The sequence below is a fragment of the Triticum dicoccoides genome, chromosome 7A (assembly GCF_002162155.2).
Source record: "Triticum dicoccoides isolate Atlit2015 ecotype Zavitan chromosome 7A, WEW_v2.0, whole genome shotgun sequence".
Taxonomy (NCBI): domain Eukaryota; kingdom Viridiplantae; phylum Streptophyta; class Magnoliopsida; order Poales; family Poaceae; genus Triticum; species Triticum dicoccoides.
The window spans coordinates 496,900,758-496,921,705 of NC_041392.1; positions in this window are offsets into that span (position 1 = coordinate 496,900,758).

A 20,948-nucleotide genomic window follows, 5' to 3' on the forward strand; every position below is an offset into this window, starting at 1 on the left:
AAGAACACCGGATGAAGCTGAAATCTTATTGAATAATATGTTGACAAATGAAAATAATTGGGCACCTCCTGAGCCAGCTCCTGAGGCAGCTCCTGCTCCAATTAATGATCCTATTCCTAAACCAACTCCGAAGAAGAGAGGTGTTCTATTTCTCAGTCCTGAAGATATGCAAGAGGCAAAGAAATCTATGAGAAAAAAGGTATTAAAGATGAAGATGTTAAGAATTTACCTCCTATTGAATAAATACATGGTCTTAATTTACCGCCTGTCGAAGAAACATATGATCTTAATCCTTTATTTATTGAAGAACCTCCAGACCTCGATAACCCGACACAGGTAGTAAAGGTAAATTCTCTCTATAGATATGATAAAGTTGAAACCCTTCCTACTAAAATTGCTAGTCAATGCTTGGATGAGTTTGATAATTTTATGTTTAAGCAAGAAGACTTCAATGCTTATTTTGGTAGACAATTAAAACAAGAAGCTAATATGATTAAATACTTGGGTGATTATATGGCTAATATTAGAGGTGAACTTAAACTTGTTAGCAAACATGCTTCTATGGTTACCACTCAAGTAGAACAAGTACTTAAAGCTCAAAAAGAATTGCTCAATGAGATGAATAGTAAGAAAAATAATTATGCTGTTAAAGTGGCTACTAGAACTGGTAGAATGACCCAGGAACCTTTGTATCCTGAAGGCCACCCTAAGAGAATTGAGCAAGATTCTCAGAGAAATAAAATTGATGCACCTAGTTCTTCTAAAAAGAAGAAAAAGAAAAATGATAGAACTATGCAAACTTCTAGTGAACCTATTGCTGAACCACCTGATAATCCAAATGATATTTCTATTTCTGATGTTGAAACTCAATCTGGTAATGAACACGAACCTAATGAAAATGTTAATGATGATGTTCATAATGATGCTCAACCTAGTAATGATAATGATGTAGAAATTGAACTTGATGTTGATCTTGATTACCCACAATCAAAGAATCAACGTTATGATAAGAAAGACTTTGTTGCTAGGAAACATGGTAAAGAAAGAGAGCCTTGGGTTCAGAAACCCATGCCTTTTCCTCCCAAACCATCCAAGAAAAAGGATGATGAGGATTTTGAGTGCTTTTCTGAAATGATTAGACCTATATTTTTGCATATGCGATTGACTGATATACTTAAAACAAATCCTTATGCTAAGTACATGAAAGATACTATTGCAAATAAAAGAAAGATACCGGAAGCTGAAATTTCCACCATGCTTGCTAATTATACTTTTAAGGGTGGATACCAAAGAAACTTGGGGATCCAGGAGTACCTACTATACCATGCTCCATTAAAAGAAACTATGTTAAAACTGCTTTATGTGATCTTGGAGCCGGTGTTAGTGTTATGCCTCTCTCTTTATATCGTAGACTTGATTTGAATAAGTTGACACCTACTGAAATATCTTTGCAAATGGCTGATAAATCAACTGCTATACCTGTCAGTATTTGTGAGGATGTGCCTGTTGTGGTTGCAAACGTTACTATTTTAATGGACTTTGTTATTCTTGATATTCCCGAGGACGATAGTATGTCTATTATTCTTGGAAGACCTTTTCTTAATACTGCAGGGGATGTTATTGATTGCAAAAAAGGCGATGTCACTTTTCATGTCAATGGTAATGAGCATACGGTACACTTTTCGAGGAAACAACCTCAAGTTCATAGTATCAATTCTATCGGAAAAATTCCATCGATTATATTTGGAGGTTTTGAATCTCCTCTTCCTACTATCAAGAAGAAATATGATATACTTATTATTGGGGATGTGTATATCCCCGTTGAGGTAACCTAGTGTTATTCGAAATTTCTCCGGTTTCATGTTAATCGGAATGGGTTTGTTAACAAGACTTGATCAACCTTGTTAGTGGATTCCTTTTGACGAGCATGAGATGGATGAAACTAGAAGCACAACCCTCTGTACCCTTTCTATACTTTCTGATATTTAGTTGAAATAAAGTAAAAATAAATAATTTTCTGTCTGTTATCTGATTATCCGTGCAATATAAAAATACCTCAAAAATAAAAGTTCTCCAAATGCCCTAAAAATTAAATATGGTTTTTTTTAGAATATTTGAGGATTTATGGAACAAAAAACACACCAGGGGGGCCAACCACCTTGCCACGAGGGTGGAGGGCGTGCCGCCCTACCTCGTGGGCCCACGGTGGCCCTCCTCTACTTATTCTTCCAGCCACACACTTCATCTTCCTCCCCCAAACATGAAAAACCAACTCAAACCCGAGTCCAAGCTTGTTTTGCTACCATTTTCGATCTCCTTGCTCAAAGCACCTCTCACAAAACTACTTGGGGAGATTGTTCCTTGGTATGTGACTCCTCCATTGGTCCAATTAGTTTTTGTTCTGGTGCTTTATTCATTGCAAATTTGTGTTGCTTAGGTGACCCTGTTCTTGAGCTTGCATGTCAAATTTATATGGTCAAAAGTAGTTTTGATGCATGATATAGGCCTAGGCACTTGTAGGAGTAGTTGCTATCAATATTATTGAGTTTGGTTTACTTTTATTTTGAAGTTACTAAAAATTTCAGAATCTTTCAGAAAATGATGAGGAGATTATTGAGGGGCTCATCGAGCCACTCGAAGGAAAAGGCACCGAAGCCTAAGTATAATTTGCCGCGCACCGTGGAGGTTCGGGCGTGTGAATGGCCTTCTGAGGATTTCTTGAGAGCAGCCGGGATTTATGAAGATTTTCATGAGTTGGCTCATAATGCAGGCCTCACCGCTTTCCTCCACGACCAAATGCAATCTGTATCTCTTGCTCACAAATACCTTTGTGCAAAACTTTCATTTTCATTCTAGGAACTCACCACCTACGGTGGAGTTTCATTTATATGATGAGCATAAGGATATGTCACTTTATGATTTCTGTCAGACTTGTTTAGTCCCTTTTGGGGGCAAGACATAAGAACCACATCATGATGATGTGGAGGGATTTAATAATACTATCATTGTAGGGGAAACTAGGAAGGTTTCCGATGCACGAATCACTAGCATACATTTTCCTGTCTTACGTTACTTTGCATTATTTGCTAGTCGTTGCTTAATTGGTCGCGGAAATTGTCGAAACCTTAGTATCCCTGATATTATTATTTTGCTCCAAGGTTTATACAGTGATAACACTTTTAGTATGGGCGGCATTATTGCTAGACGATTAAGTATGAACCGTACTAAGGGTCCCATCTTTGGAGGCATCTATGCTACACGCCTAGCTGCGCATTTTAACATTCCTATTAGGCATGCTGAGAAGGAGGAAAAAGTGCTGCCTCGTATTTATTTTGATTATAAAAGTATGGTGGCACATGATTTTATTGTTAAGAATAGGGCAGGAGAGCTTAAATATCAATTGTTCTTTAATAAACATCATCCTGAGACCATTACCTTGCCTGCTCCTACTTTGTTTGATTTGACTGTAGGCAAGTACCTTGTTCCGTTGACGGCTATCCACGCCTATCGGAACCCTGCACCAGCCGAGGAGCCAGAACCGGAACCACAATTTGATCCTTCACGACAATCTAACTATCAGTGGGATCCGGAGATGATTGCCAGCCAGTGGCAATCGGGGCCTTCTTCTTCCTCATCACAGTACGACCCCAACAACTATTATCATGGATATCAGCCAGGCCAGCCGTGGCCATAGACCAACTTAGGCCAAAAGCCTAAGCTTGGGGGAGTACGTATTTCTCACCGACATTACATTTATGTTCACACACACTCATTGCTAGATGTCGGTGCTCATACTTTTTCATTGTATCACCCATGCTAGTTTATTTTCTTTTATGCTTTCTTATTGTGTGTTTGATAAACCTTAAGAAGAACCAAAAAAATAGTTTTATCTTTTAATTAATTTACTTTCCATGCTTGTAGTAGTAATTAAAAATCAAACCCAAAAATATTTCCCGTTCTTCTTTTGCTTGTTGGGAGCTTTCCCGTGTAAATAGTTTTATTTATTTTCTTTTCTTTGGGGGTCAGTAGGAGAGGACCATGATTAAATTGTTGAAGTGGCTCTTATATGCATTATTTTTTATCTGACAAAAGAACCCATATTGCCTTGTCTTCTCCTATTTATTGAATGCTCCAGATTCTAGCTTAGTCCAATGCACGTGCACTCTTATTATTATTCACATCATTCGGTCGTGCAAGTGAAAGGCAATTATGATGATATATGATGGACTGACTGAGATGAGAAAAGCTAGTACGAACTCAAACTCTTTTGTTTTTGTAAATATGATAAGTTCATCGTTCTTGATTCAGCTTGTTATGAATAAACATGTTTGCAATGACAATTAGAGATCATAGTTGCTTGTTCCATGCTTGATTAGCTATGAGTTATAATGGTTTACCTTGCGTGTCAACATGCTATTAAAATGGTTATGATGTGGTATGATAGGGTGGTATCCTCCTCTGAATGATTTAAGTGACTTGACTTGGCACATGTTCACGCATGTAGTTGAAAAAAATCAACATAGCCTTCACGATATTTATGTTCATGGTGGATTATATCCTACTCATGGTTGCATCCAATGTTTATTAATTTTAATGCATGTACATGGCTGTTGTCCCTCTCTAGTTGGTCGCTTCCCAGTCTTTTGCTAGCCTTCACCTGTACTAAGCGGGAATACTGCTTGTGCATCCAAACTCCTTAAACCCCAAAGTTATTCCACATGAGTCCACTATACCTTCCTATATGCGGTATCTACCTGCCGTTCCAAGTAAATTTGTATGTGCCAAACTCTAAACCTTCAAATAATCATCCTATTTGTATGCTCGAATAGCTCATATATCAACTAGGGATGTCTGTATCTTCCATGTTAGGCGGGTTATTCTCAAGAGGAGTGGACTCCGCTCCTCACTCATGAGATAAAGGGCTGGTCACCGGGATGCCCAGTCCCATGCTTTATGCAAACTAATCAAAATAATTGCAAACAAAACTCCCCCTGGGACCTGAAGTATGTTGGAGGCACTCGTTGTTTCGAGCAAGCCATGGATTGATGTTTGTTGGTGGAGGTGGAGTATAAACTTTACCATTCTGTTTGGGAACCGCCTATAATGTGTGTAGCATGGAAGATATTGTCATCTCTTGGTTGTTATGTTGACAATGAAAGTATACCGCTCAAAATATTATTCACCTCTATTTTAAAACTGAGCTCTGGCACCTCTACAAATCCCTGCTCCCCTCTGCGAAGGGCCTATCTATCTACTTTTATGTTGAGTCATCACCCTCTTATTAAAAAGCACTAGCTAGAGAGCGCAGTTGTCATTTGCATTCATTGATGTTAGTTTACATTGGGTGTGACTATGATTGGATCTCTTTTACCATGAATTACAATGTCTAGTCAGTCCTTGATCTTTAGAGGTGCTCTGCATTTATGTTTTGCGGTCTCAGAAAGGGATAGCAAGATACCATCTTGTTATATCATATTATGATTGTTTTGAGAAAGTGTTGTCATCCGAGATTTATTATTATGGCTTGCTAGTTGATTATGTTATTGATATGAGTAATCATGAGACCTGAGAATTATTGCAAATGTGGTTAGTTATAATCTTTGATGAAAACTTGAATGCTAGCTTGAGATATTTACAATAATCGGGATACTTACCGGTGATGACCGTAGTTTGAGGAGTTCATGTATTCACTATGTGCTAATGCTTTGTTCCGGTTCTCTATTAAAAGGAGGCCTTAATATCCCTTAGTTTCCATTAGGACCCCGCTGCCATGGGAGGGTAGGACAAAAGATGTCATGCAAGTTCTTTTCCATAAGCATGTATGACTATATTCGGAATACATGCCTACATTACATTGACGAATTGGAGCTAGTTTTGTGTCACCCTATGTTATGACTGTTACATGATGAACCGCATCCGGCATAATTATCCATCATTGATCCGATGCCTACGAGCTTTCCATCTACTGGTTTACGCTTATTTACTTTCTCGTTGCTATTGTTACAATCACTACAAAACACCAAAAACATTCCTTTGCTTTCATTACTCTTTTGTTACCGTTACCATCACTGTCATATTACTTTGCTACTAAACACTTTGCTGCAGATACTAAGTTTCCAGGTGTGGTTGAATTGATAACTCAGCTGCTAATACTTGAGAATATTCTTTGGCTCCCCTTGTGTCGAATCAATAAATTTGGGTCGAATACTCTACCCTCGAAAGCTGTTGCGATCCCCTATACTTGTGGGTTATCAGCGTCAAGCATTGAGCCCATGCACACGGAGGAGGAGGAGAACTTAGGCTCCGGCGGCTCCACCTCGGCACCAAATGCTGGCGAGGAAGGGGCTACTTCTTTCCAGCCCGGCACGGGTAAGCCACTCGCCTTCCGTCCCTTTTCTTTTTCTGTTCTTTCTGAATCTTGGTCTTGGTTTCGCTTCATCCCCTTCACGATATCCAAATCCTCCGTCGGCGGGCCAGGAGGACATAGACACAGTCATCGAGGATGTCGCCAAGGCCGCCGAGGCGGAGGCTAAGAAGATCGCCGCCGAGGAGGCCGCCCAGGGCGCTGCTGAGGACGCCGCCAAGGGGCCTACTGGGGAGCCCAGCAAGGCTACGGCCGAGGAGGCCGGCAATGGGCCTGTCGGGGAGCCCAGCAAGGCTACGGCCGAGGAGGCCGGCAAGGGGCCTGCCGGGGAGGCCGGCAAGTCCATTGCCGAGGAAGAGGTGGCTGATGACCAACCTTCCTCCTCCGCGGCCTCTGGCTCCGGCAGGTATCTGAAGGTGGGCGGCGATCTTTTCGTCCACCTTCTAGGGGCGTCAAGCTCCAGGGCGCCCATCAAGGGAGAGGTGTTCGACGAGGAGGTGCTTGCCGCCGCCGGGCTCGAGGTCGTCGACGAGCCAAGCGCCGGTGGTGACGGTTCTCAGGAGGAGGAGCTTCTCCAGGCCATGGGCGCCGGCTTTCAAAAGCTCCAGGCACTCCATCGCGCCCGCCTGGACAAGGCCAAGTCCAGGATGGCAACGGCGGACAAGGCGGAGGCGGACCTCAAGGGACGCGTCGCTGAGGCGCAGACTTAGTACCGCCAAGCTTGTGAGGAGCTGAAGGCCGCCCAAGGCGAGCTGGCCAGGCGCGAGGTGGAGCTCACCATGGAGCGGGCCGACATCGAGAAGGCCCAGGAGACGGCGAAGAACCTGGCTGCCGCAGCCGAGGCTGCTCGAGCCCAGCATCAGGCCATGCTGAACTCCCAGGAGGAGGACCTTGTCGCGCGTGAGGAGAAACTTGCCGCAATGCTCCGCGGCAAGGACGAGGAAGTGGAGAAGCTCGTTGTGCAGCGGACCAAGGAGCTGGAGCAGAGGCACAGGGACGCACTCGATGCCCAGGCTCTGGTTCACGCCGACAAGACGAAGGAGCTGGAGGTGGAGCGGGATGAGCTGAAGGATCAGGTCCTGAAGCTGTCCAAGGAGGACACGCTCAACGGTGCCTTGGTTGAGGCACAGGGTGCAGTCCTCGACAAGGTCGGGCAGCTCTCCGAGGCCAACAACTCCGTCAAAGACCTCAAGCTAAAGCTGGAGGGTCTCGAGGGGATGCTGTCGGAGGGCAAGGCCCGGGAGGAGGCCCTGGCCAAGGACCTGGAGACTGAGAAGCAGTTGCGGAAGAATGAAGCCGCCAACCACAAGGATTTTGTGGAAGGCGAGAACCGCTGGATCAGGCGTCTCGAAGGCATCGCTGGCAGGATCACCATGCAGCTGGCTACCATGGGGATGCCAAATGTCAGGTATACCCCAGAGCGCAACGCGAGACCCAACGCCAAGCTAACCATCTTCTTCGAGGGCATTCTCAGGGCCCTGGAGCAGCTCCACTCCAACCGGACGGCCTCCCTGGCCGATGAGTCCCGGAGGCTTTGCCGGGTTGCCCTGACCAAGGTTCTCACCAAGGTGGCGCACTGGAACCCCAACCTCGACTTCGACGCTGCGCTGGAGAGCTTGCCGGAGGATGCAGACCTCGCGACGCTCAAGGAGCATATCAAGCCCATCATCAGCTGCATCAGCGGAATCGAGAGGGTGGAGGGCCAGCGCCGGGATTAGGAACCCCGTTTCTCATTGCCGCTGCAGGTTCATGGCCAAGACAATTCATATCTTTAGTTAGAACCGCAACAACAATCAATGTAATATAACTCTACATTACTTTTGATACAATGCATGTTATTTTCCTGTCTGATCTTCCCTTGTATGTCCGCCCTATGTTAACCGGGTAGGCTCGCCGGCACATAAACCCAGGGCGGCACCTTGGGGACGGATCCCCAATAGCCTGCCGGGTGTGCTTGCTGTCAGGAGAACCACCTTACCGCTCTTAACGCGGCCGCTCGAACTGTCAAGCTTGACTCGAGTTAGAATCGAGAGTGTTGCCAATTGCAGAAGGCTACCCCGCCACTCTCGATGCAGCCGCTTGAGCTGTTGAGCGGACTCAAAACAGAACAAGGGCGTTGCCAATTGTGGAAGGGCCCCTTTGCGTGCAGGTTTTCCATACACAGGGCAGGACCTTCAAGGATAATAACCATATATATAAAAAGAAATTGCTTAAAGTTTTGCATGACTTAGCTTTTCTGTCGTTGCACAGGCATCCACCGCATTCGCAGATGGCGCCGTCAAGCTCGGTCGTCTTCTTCCTTGGAACGACGGCCACGACGAAGCCGCTGCCCCGATCAGACCAGATTCTCATGACTGCGGGCCCTACCTGGTGTGCCAGAGATGTTGGTGGAAACGACACCTATGGGGTCACCGGGATCCCTTCTACGGTTGGCGGGCGCGGGGTTGTGCAAAGAGCGGGTCTGACAGGGAGCACACGGATCGTTTACCCAGGTTCGGACTGCGAAGATGTGTAATACCCTAGTCGTGCTTTGGTGGATGTATTTGGGTGTTCTTGTGTGCTGGAACTAGCTACGGGGTGCAACTTTGCCCAAAAGAGCCGACCCTCCTGGTCGCCTCGGGCCTCCTTTTATAGGAAAAGGGGGTTGCCACAGTGGCACACAGGAGGTGGAAAGGTCTATAGTGAATGAGTCTATCCTCTAGGACCGTCGGAAAAACGCATTTAATGCGCTGCCGACGTGCCCTCCTTGCTTTATCGGGGATGCCAGGGAAGCACGTCCCAGCTGTTGCCGCCTCGCCTGGCCTCGACACGCGTCCGAGATGATGAGGCATCGTGGCGCCACGTTGGTTCGCTGCTGGGCTGGCATGCCGCCACGCAGGTGCCTGCTAAGTCGGTGTAGAGGTCGTCCGTCGCCACGTAGGTGCCTACCCAGCTGGTTGAGCTAGCAGCTGCTTGGGGACGGTGGTGGAGTCTTGGCTGGCATGGGCCTGGCAGTGGCCCTGCTAATGCTCTCGGCAAGGGTCTTGCCGGGGGCCCGGCAAGGGCCTTGCCGTGGCGTTGTAGTAGTCCCCGGCAAGGGTCTTGCCGGGGGTCTTGTGGATTTCCTTGGCTAGGATCCCGCCGAGGGTCGCCGTCTTCTGGTCCTCATCTGATCTCACATGTTGATGATCTTGACAAAGATTTGCATGCCACCATAGAGGCGCCTCCCGAGCCCTGGTTCCAACATAGTTGGTTGGGTTGGAGCCTGCGGGCTCAAGGGTGGATCACTCCACTGGCATCGGGCAAGTTGCCCCGGCAAGGCTCTTGCCGGGGCTGCGGAGGCTGCCTCGGCAAGGATCTTGCCGAGGGAGTCCACCTCGCCCTCTTGCTCTCCTGCGTTTCTGGTCTTGGCGTTGCCTTGGTTGCCTCGTACTTCGGCTTCTCTCCAGCTTCCCTCCTCTGCCCTGCTAAGTGTGGCCGTGGCGCGCGGCTCCGACTGCCCATGCACAAGTAAAGGGGTCAAAAGAAGAGCCCCTACTTTTGTACAGCGACACACTAGGTGGTCCCATAGTGAAAATGACCATTTTGCCCTTGCTTCTAATCAGCCCCCTCCAAGAGAGAACCGTTCGCCGTTTCGTTCTGCGGCTTCACCACACTTCTTCCCGGAGTCTCCGTTACCCCAGGCAAGCAACAACAACCACTTGCATGATAGCCATGTAGTAGCCATGGTTCCTACTTGAATATTTAATAAAAGTTTGCTCGTTATCTATCTGCTTGTTTACTACTACTGTTGTTGTTTCGGTTATGCTCGTGGTTTCATGTTCACCTTCATGCTATGTTCCGATGCTTCTTTTATCTTATGCTACTTGCTAGTATCATGTTCACATGTCATGCTTGGTAGTAGTAGTACATGCTGGTAGTAACGATGTTCATTCTGCTGCATGTTTATCGTCTGTTATCAAGTATTGTTGTTATACATGTTCTTTTGCATCTAGTTGGTTATATGCTTACTTGGTAGTGTTCTTGCTCTACACTTGCATGGTATTTATTTATGATGATGGTAGTCATGCTATGCTCATGGGTAATGTTATGCTTATGCTTGTCAATATGCCATGCTCATTTGGTTATATGATTCATTGTTGTTATGCTCGATGATTGTGTTGCACCTCCATGCTTATGTTGATATCATGCTCATGCATTATAGTGTTGGGGAACGTAGTAATTTCAAAAAAAATCCTATGCACACGCAAGATCATGGTGATACATAGCAATGAGAGGGGAGAGTGTTGTCCACATACCCTCGTAGACTGAAAGCGGAAGCGTTAGCACAACGCGGTTGATGTAGTCGTACGTCTTCACGATCCGACCGATCAAGCACCGAACGCACGACACCTCCGAGTTCTGCAGACGTTCAACTCGATGACATCCCTCGAACTCCGATCCAGCCGAGCTTTGAGGGAGAGTTCCGTCAGCACGACGGCGCGGTGACGATGATGATGTTCTACCGACGCAGGGCTTCGCCTAAGCACCGCTACGATATGACCGAGGTGGATTATGGTTGAGGGGGGCACCGCACACGGCTAAGAGATCCAAGGGATCAATTATTGTGTCTCTAGGGTGCCCCCTGCCCCCATATATAAAGGATCAAGGGGGGAGGTGCGGCCGGCCAGGAGGGGCACGCCAGGAGGAGTCCTACTCCCACCGGGAGTAGGACTCCCTCTGAGGGAGTCCTGGATTAGGGGGTGTTCGGATAGCCGAACTATACGTTCAGTCGGACTCCTAGACTATGAAGATACAAGATTGAAGACTTCGTCCCGTGTCCGGGAGGGACTTTCCTTGGCGTGGAAGGCAAGCTTGGCGATACAGATATGTAGATCTCCTACCATTGTAACCAACTCCATGTAACCCTAACCCTATCCGGTGTCTATATAAACCGGAGGGTTTTAGTCCGTAGGACGACGTACACATCAACAATCATACCATAGGCTAGCTTCTAGGGTTTAGCCTCCTCGATCTCGTGGTAGATCTACTCTTGTACTACCCATATCATCAATATTAATCAAGCAGGACGTAGGGTTTTACCTCCATCGAGAGGGCCCGAACCTGGGTAAAACTTCGTGTCCCTTGTCTCCTGTTACCATCCGGCCTAGACGCACAGTTCGGGACCCCCTACCCGAGATCCGTCGGTTTTGACACCGACATTGGTGCTTTCATTGAGAGTTCCTCTGTGTCGTCGCTGTCAGGCTCGATGGCTCCTACGATCATCGATAGCCATGAGTTCCAGGGTGAGATCTTCCTCCCCGGACAGATCTTTGTCTTCGGCGGCTTCGCACTGCGGGCCAATTCGCTTGGCCGTCTGGAGCAGATCGAAAGCTACGCCCCTGGCCGTCAGGTCAGATTTGTTAGTTTAAACTACACAGCGGACATCCGCGGGGACTTGATCTTCGATGGATTCGAGCCACTGCCGAGCGCGCCGCACTGTCACGACGAGCATGATCTAGCTCTGCCGCCGAATAGTGCCCTGGATGCCGCACCCGCATCGGCTCCGACCCTTAATTCGGAGCCAACGGCGATTGAGCCAAACACCAGCCCTGTACTCTGCGAGACTCGTGACTCCAAGGAGTCGGACTCCTCTCCGGACTCCGAACCCTCCACGCCCCTGCTAATCGAATCCGATTGGGCGCCGATTATGGAGTTCACTGCCGCCGACATCTTTCAGCACTCGCCTTTCGGTGATATCCTGAATTCACTGAAGTCTCTCTCTTTATCAGGAGAGCCCTGGTCAGACTACCGTCAGCAAGGTTGGGGTATGGACGATGAAGAAATTCAAAGCCCACCCACCACCCACTTTGTAGCCACTGTCGATGACTTAACCGACATGCTCGACTTCGACTTCGAAGACATCGACGGTATGGACGCCGATGAAGGAGATGATGAAGAACCAGCGCCTACTAGGCCCTGGAAAGCCACCTCGTCATATGACATATACATGGTGGACACCCCAAAAGAGGGAGATGGCGATGGAACAGCGGAGGATGACCCCTCGAAGAAACAGCCTAAGCACCGGCGTCAGCGGCGCCGCTCAAAATCCCACCAAAACAAATACGGTGATTCCAGCACGGGAGATAATAATATTTCGAAAAGTGCCGAAGAAAACCCCTCCAGCAAGACTTAGCACAGGAGGATGGAGAAACCAGCCCTCATGAGAGAGCGGCAGACAAAGAGGTCGAGGACGATAATTATATGCCTCCCTCCGAAGACGAGGCAAGCTTTGACGATGACGAATTCGTCATGCCAGAGGATCCCGTTGAGCAAGAGCGTTTTCAACGCAGGCTTATGTCCATGGCAAGAAACCTCAAGAAAAAACAGCAACAGCTTAGAGCTGATCAAGATTTGCTGGTCGACAGATGAACTGAAGTCCTTGCGGCCGAAGAGCATAAACTCGAACGCCCCTCCAAGAGCTACCCAAAGCGCAGGTTGCTACCCCGATTAGAGGAGGAAGCACTTCATGCGGCCGACCGGCCACCTCGTGGCTGCGACAGAGAGGCCTCCCGGCCCTCCACTCAAGCCACACCCCGTACCAAGGCACGGGAACATGCGCCGGACTTACGAGACATGTTGGAGGACAAGGCAAGGCAAACACGCTCGATCTATGGATCGCGTGGGCGCCCCACGGATCGAGACGGTAACCGTCACGCGGCCACAAATTCGGCCGGGCCGAACACAGCTCATTGGAGCTACGTCATGATATCGCCCAGTACAGAGGCGCCGCACACCCACTATGCTTTACAGACGAAATAATGGATCATCAAATCCCTGAGGGTTTCAAACCCGTAAACATCGAATCATATGATGGCACAACAGATCCTGCGGTATGGATCGAGGATTATCTCCTTCATATCCACATGGCCCGCGGCGACGATTTCCAAGCCATCAAATACCTCCCACTCAAGCTTAAAGGACCAGCTCGGCATTGGCTTAACAGCTTGCCAACAGGATCAATCAGTTGTTGGGAGGACCTGGAAGCCGCATTCCTCGGCAATTTCCAGGGCACTTATGTGCGACCCCTAGACGCCGATGACCTAAGTCACGTAATTCAGCAGCCAGAGGAATCGGCCAGGAAATTCTGGACACGGTTCCTAACAAAGAAAAATCAAATAGTCGACTGTCCGGACGCTGAGGCCCTAGCAGCCTTCAAGCACAATATCCGTGACGAGTGGCTGGCCCGGCACCTTGGGCAGGAAAAGCCGAAATCTATGGCAGCACTCACGACACTCATGACCCGCTTTTGCGCGGGAGAAGACAGCTGGCTTGCTCGTAGCAACAATATGACCAAGAACCCTGGTAATTCGGACACCAGGGACAATAGTGGCAGGTCGCGTTGCAACAAGCAGAAGCGCCGCATTAACGACGACAATGCTGAGGATACGGCAATTAATGCCGGATTCAGAGGCTCTAAATCCGGTCAGCGGAAAAAGCCATTCAAAAGGAATCCTAGGGGCCCGTCCAGTTTGGACCGAATACTCGACCGCTTGTGCCAGATACATAGCACCCCCGAAAAGCCGGCCAATCACACCAACAGGGATTGTTGGGTGTTCAAGCAGGCAGGCAAGTTAAACGCCGAAAATGAAGACAAGGGGCTACATAGCGATGACGACGAGGAGCCCCGGCCGCCGAACAACAGTGGATAGAAGGGTTTTCCCCCACAAGTGCGGACGGTGAACATGATATACGCAACCCACGTCCCCAAAAGGGAGCGGAAGCGCGCGTTAAGGGACGTATACGCGGTAGAGCCAGTCGCCCCAAAGTTCAACCCATGGTCCTCCTGCCCGATCACCTTTGATCGAAGGGACCATCCCACTAGCATCCGTCATGGCGGATTCGCCACATTGTTCCTAGACCCAATTATTGACGGATTTCATCTCACTAGAGTCCTTATGGACAGCGGCAGCAGCCTGAACCTGCTTTACCAGGATATAGTGCGGAAAATGGGCATAGATCCCTCGAGGATTAAGCCCACCAAAATGACCTTTAAAGACGTAATACCAGGTGTAGAGGCCAACTGTACAGGCTCAGTCACACTTGAAGTGGTCTTCGGATCTCCGGATAATTTCCGAAGCGAGGAGTTAATCTTCGACATAGTCCAGTCTCGCAGTGGTTATCAAGCACTGCTCGGGCGAACCGCATTTGCTAAGTTCAATGCGGTACCACACTACACATACCTTAAGCTCAAGATGCCAGGCCCTCGAGGAGTAATTACGGTCAATGGAAACACCGAACACTCCCTCCGAATGGAGGAGCACACGGCGGCCCTTGCAGCGGAAGTAAAAAGCAGCCTCTCCAGGCAGTTCTCCAGTCCGGCCACTAAACGACCGGACACCGTCAAGCGCGCCCGAAGTAACCTACAACAAGACCGCCTGGCACGATCCGAGCAGGCGTAGCAATGCGGCCCCAACCCCAACCCTCGCAAAAAGGCGACGCCAGTACTTCGCGTACATAACTACGCTCTAGAGATACCATGGGTACAGGGGGAGGGGCACCATCACGGCACGCCCAAAAATACGGCTTAAACCATACCAGGGGCTGGCGATTTTTTTTAATTTTCTCTTACTTTCAGGACTCCATCCTTCGGAAGGCCTGTTCGGCAGTTCAATTGCCGCACAAACGATGCAAGAACCAGGGAAGCAGACAAGCCACACCGCAGTACGGAACCCCCAGGTGATCTCTATCACGAGCAGTATACCTGTTCCGCATACTATTCCACAGCTTGCCCCTGGAATGGACATGTTAACTAGTCCAACCTTCAACTTATCGCATTATTTGTATCGTTCTGCTTTGATCGCAGCCCTTTTTAATAAACAATGCATAGCTTTCGTCTATTTTTGCATTACCTTTTTTTCTTTATATATGTTCCTTAAACGACATGTTGCACCCGTACACGTTGGTACGGCCAAAATACGCTAGGGGCTTTAGTACCCCTCAATACTGTGTGAGAAGTCCGAACACTTTAACAAGTGCGGCACCCCGAACTTATAGCATTATATGCATCGGCTCCGAATCATGTCTTGGGTCAATAGTTGGGTTTGCCCGGCTCCTATGTTTTGGTGCCTTACGTTCTGCTATATCGGCTAAGGTAGCACTAGGAGAACCACTGCGATTGTGCCCCAGTTGAGCTGGGTCGAGCACCTAAGTGGAGAAAGCTAAAACTGATTGTCATGATGAAGCGAGAGCTGGTCGCTGTTCGAGAGGTTTTTTCAAGTCCCGAAAGACTTATGCCGCTTAGGGCGAGGAGCCGGCTCTGTCCGGCCAAGGCATGGATAGCGCCCCGAACTCGGTCTTCCGAATACCAGGGGCTTTGCCGAAATTTAAAATTATAGAATTCTATGGCTAAGTGAGAGTGTTCACGCATTATAGTCCGATTGCCTTGTTTGTTGGGCCGAGCGCCTCCCTCGAAGGACCCAAACATGGGAAAAAGAGCGCTCAGGTTTATCCCCGAACACCCCAGCACTAGCGGCACGGGGGCAGAAGCCGACGACTTGCCATCTCTCAGAATTGATAAAGAGCCGCACAGAAGGTAATATTTTAAATTCCAGCAGCATTGCTTAGCGCATATGAACAAGTTTTCAGCGCACAGGACAAAACGAGAAAGTTTCACTCAAAAATTACATCCCTAGAACATTCATCCGCCACAAGGCAGGCACCCTTCAGAACATCCTTATAATAATTCTCGGGCTTGCGATGCTCTTTCCCCGGTGGTGGCCCGTCCTTCACAAGCTTCTCAGCATCCAGCTTGCCCCAGTGCACCTTAGCACGGGCAAGGGCCTACGGGCACCTTCAATGCAGACGGAGCACCTGATGACTTCGAGCCTTGGACAGGCCTCCACCAGCCGCCGCACCAGCCCGAAATAGCTCCCAGGCAGAGCCTCTCCAGGCCACAGCCGAACTAGGAGGCCCTTCATGGCCTGTTCGGCCGCCTTGTGGAGCTCGACCAGTTGCTTCAGCTGGTCGCTCAGGGGCACGGGGTGTCCAGCCTCAGCATACTGAGACCAGAACACCTTCTCTGTTGAGCTGCCCTCCTCGGCTCGATAGAATGCGGCAGCATCGGACACACTCCGGGGAAGATCTGCGAACGCTCCTGGAGAGCTCCGGATTCGGGTAAGTAACAAGTAACTCACGTTTATCTGTTTGCTTTGCATAAAGAATGCCTTACCCGCCGCTATCTTCTTCACCTCATCCAACTCCTGGAGGGTCTTCTGGGATTCGGCCTTGGCAGACTTAGCATTTTCAATAGCCGCTGCGAGCTCGGATGCTCGCGTCTTCGAGTCAAGCTCCAAACTCTCATGTTTTTTCATGAGAACCTGGAGCTCTTTCCGCACCTTGTCAACCTGGGCCTCATATTTCTCCCGCTCGGTGCGCTCCATGGCCGCCTTCTTCTTGGCCTCGAGCAGCGCTTGCTTAAGGGTCGCCACCTCAGACGTGGCCCCTACAATAGCCACGATAGTCCTGTCATTTTTTGCAATTGCACCTTTTTATATATATTTAAATGAGGTACTTCTTACCTTCATTGTCCTCGAGCTGCTTCTTGGCACGCCCGAGCTCTTGCTCGGACCGCTCGAGGTTCTGCTTTAACGTGTCCACTTCCGCAGTCAGTGCGGCGAACGCAAGCAGGGAAGCCTACATACGCATATTAACTCCTTTTTGTTAGACTCCTGCGAATTTTATTTGATCCTCTATTCGGCTTTTCTTCCCGAACGCCAAACAGAGCATCAGGGGCTACTGTCTATGCGGTAATATTATTTACACATTCTTTAATTACCTCAAAGCCTGTTAAAAGGCTAGTACAAGCTTCACTCAGTCCGCTCTTGGTGGACTGAACCTTCTGGACCACCGCACTCATAATAGTGCGGTACCCCTCGTCGAGGGAGGCGCCTTCGAGCACCTCCAACAGATTGTCCGGCGCCCCTGGTTGGACGGGGGTCACCGGCACAATGGGCTTGCTCCTCTTGGAAGGAGGTCGCCCGCCGGACTCTGGAACCTTTGAAGGTTCCGGAGCGGTGTCCGGCCTTGAGCCGGACTTGGAGCCCTGGGGGTTTCATCCCCTTTACTCCTGGAGTCTGGGAGGTTGCCTTGCGGTGCCTCCAGGACCACCTCCTCCCGACTTGGAACCTGTTGGGACAACACTTCGGTGTCGTCCGTAGGGCGGGGGAGGAAGCCGTCGGAAGTGAGTTCACATCCGACGAGTCCAGTGAGCCGCTCGACGACGCGTCGAGCCGGTCTTTGGGTGGGCTGCATAAACATATTCGATGTAAGGGAAAGCTGTGCAATAAATGAATACTATGAATTACTCTGGTATCTGGATACTTACAATTTTGCCATGGGCTTGGCCCTGGGCTGCCACTCCTCTCCGTCGTCGGCGTCGGTGGAGTAGTCCGGAGGAAGGGTTTTCCCCTTCTTGGACCCTCCGGCCTCCCCAGAGAGGGCGGCCTTCCTTTTCTTCTCTCCTCCCGCTGGAGGGGGAGAGTTCTCCTCTTCTTCCTCCTCATCTTCACGGGAGGAATGCGCCTCGGAACCATCGGATGATGGATCCGACACCTCCTGGCGCCGGGCACTCTTTCGAGTCCCCGCGGCCTTTTTCGCGGCCTTCTTCTCCGGCACCACATAGGGTGCCGGAACCAGCAGCTTCGCCAAGCGAGCATCCGCTGGGCCTTCGGGCAAAGGAGTCGGACAGTAGATCTGTCCGGACGTCACCTGCCAATCCTGTCAAAGGTAAGGGAGCTTAGATCCCGCATGGAGTCAAACTATGAAAAACTGATACCCTGTAAAAGGAAAAAAACAGCTTACCGCGAGAGCGTGACACTGCGCACTGAATCTGCGATCCTCGGTAGCAGATGCGGGAGCCTCGGCGCCTTTGAAAAGCACCTTCCAGGCATCTTTGTACATCGTGTCAAAGAGCCTGCTCAGAGTTTGGTGCCGCGCCGAGTCGAACTCCCACAGGTTGAAAGCCCGTTGTTGACATGGGAGGATCAGGCGGATGAGCATAACCTGGACTACGTTGACAAGTTTGAGCTTCTTGTCCGCCAGGGTTTGGATGCATGTTTGGAGTCCGGTCAGCTCTCCTTTTTTACCCCAAGACAGGCCCGTCTCCTTCCAGGAGGTGAGCCGCGTAGGGGGTCCGGATCAGAACTCGGGGGGTGCGACCCATTCGGCGTCACGCGGCTCGGTGATGTAAAACCACCCCGATTGCCACCCCTCCAGGGTCTCCACAAAGGATCCCTCGAGCCATAGGACGTTGGCCATCTTGCCCACCATGGCGCCTCCGCACTCCGCCTGGTTGCCCCGCACCATCTTCGGCTTGACGTTGAAAGTCTTGAGCCATATGCCGAAATGGGGGCGGATGCGGAGGAAGGCCTCGCACACGATGATAAACGCCGAGATGTTGAGGACGAAGTTCGGGGCCAGATCGTGGAAATCCAGGCTATAGTAGAACATGAGCCCCCGGACAAATGGGTGGAGAGGGAAGCCCAGTCCACGGAGGAAATGGGGGAGGAACACCACCCTCTCATGGGGCCTAGGGGTGGGGATGAGCTGCCCCTTTTCGGGGAGCCGGTACTGTCGGTGTTCTGGGAATGGGGGTCCCCAGACTTGCCTGCCTGCTGTAGGATCGAAAGTATGTCTAGAGGGGGGTTATTAGACTACTTGACCAAATAAAAACTTAACCTTTTCCCAATTTTAGTTCTTGGCAGATTTTAGCTATTGTAGGACAAGTCAAGCAATCATCACACAATTCAAGCAAGCATGCAAAGAGTATATTGGCAGTGGAAAGTAAAGCATGCAACTTGCAAGAATGTAAAGGGAAGGGTTTGGAGAATTCAAACGCAATTGGAGACACGGATGTTTTTCCCGTGGTTCGGATAGGTGGTGCTATCCTACATCCACGTTGATGGAGACTTCAACCCACGAAGGGTAACGGTTGTGCGAGTCCACGGAGGGCTCCACCCACGAAGGGTAATGGTTGCGCGAGTCCACGGAGGGCTCCACCCATGAAGGGTAACGGTTGCGCGAGTCCACGGAGGGCTCCACCCACGAAGGGTCCACGAAGAAGCAACCACCCACAAAGGGTCCAGGAAGAAGCAACCACCCACAAAGGGTCCACAAAGTAGCAACCTTGTCTATCCCACCATGGCCATTGCCCACGAAGGACTTGCCTCACTAGCGGTAGATCTTCACGAAGTAGGCGATCTCCTTGCCCTTACAAACTCCTTGGTTCAACTCCACAATCTTGTCGGAGGCTCCCAAGTAACACCTAGCCAATCTAGGAGACACCACTCTCCAAGAAGTAACAAATGGTGTGTAGGTAATGAACTCCTTGCTCTTGTGCTTCAAATGATAGTCTCCCCAACACTCAACTCTCTCTCATAGGATTTGGATCTGGTGGAAAGAAGATTTGAGTGGAAAGCAACTTGGGGAAGGCTAGAGATCAAGATTCATATGGTAGGAATGGAATATCTTGGTCTCAACACATGAGTAGGTGGTTCTCTCTCAGAACATATGAGTTGGAATTATGTATGTGTTCTGATGGCTCTCTCCACGAATGAAGAGGAGGTGGAGGGGTATATATAGCCTCCACACAAAATCCAACCGTTACACACAGTTTTCCAATCTCGGTGGGACCAAATCAACAAACTCGGTCGGACCGAAAAGGTAAACCTAGTGACCGTTAGAGATTTTCGGTGGGACTGACATGCAACTCGGTAGGACCGATATGGTTAGGGTTTGGGCATAACGTAATCTCGGTGAGACCGATTACACAAACTCGGTGAGACCGATTTTGGTAATTAGCTAACCAGAGAGTTGGTCAGGCAAACTCGGTGGGACCGATTTGCTCTTTCGGTGAGACCGAAAAGTTACAAAAAGGAAACACTGAATTTACATTGCAATCTCGGTGGGACCGATTCGCTCTTTCGGTGTGACCGAAAAGTTACGAAAGGGAAACAGAGAGTTTGCAATACCATCTCGGTGAGACCGAGATCCCTATCGGTAGAACCGAATTGCTAGGGTTTGGCAGGCTTATGACAAGTGAAACTTGGTGGTGCCGGATAGAAAGAATCGGTATGACCGAGTTTGGCTTAGGGTTTAGGTCATATGTGGATATGGGAAAGTAGCTGAGGATTTTGGAGCATATCATTAAGCACATGAAGCAAGAGGCTCATTAAGCAACACCTCATCCCTCCTTGATAGTATTGGCTTTTCCTAAAGACTCAATGTGATCTTGGATCACTAAAATATAAAATGAAGAGTCTTGAGCTTTTGAGCTTGAGCCAATCCTTTGTCCTTAGCATTTTGAGGGTTCCACTTTCACATCCATGCCATGCCAATCATTGAGCTTTCCTGAAATAGTCATCTTGGAATAGCATTAGCTCAATGAGCTATATGTTGTTATGAATTACCAAAACCACCTAGGGATAGTTGCACTTTCAATCTCCCCCTTTTTGGTAATTGATGACAACATATAGATCAAAGCTTCGACAAATGATAATAAGCATGAAATATATTGTCGCTTTGAGAAGTATGTGACAAGTAAGAGCTCCCCCTAAATTTGTGCATA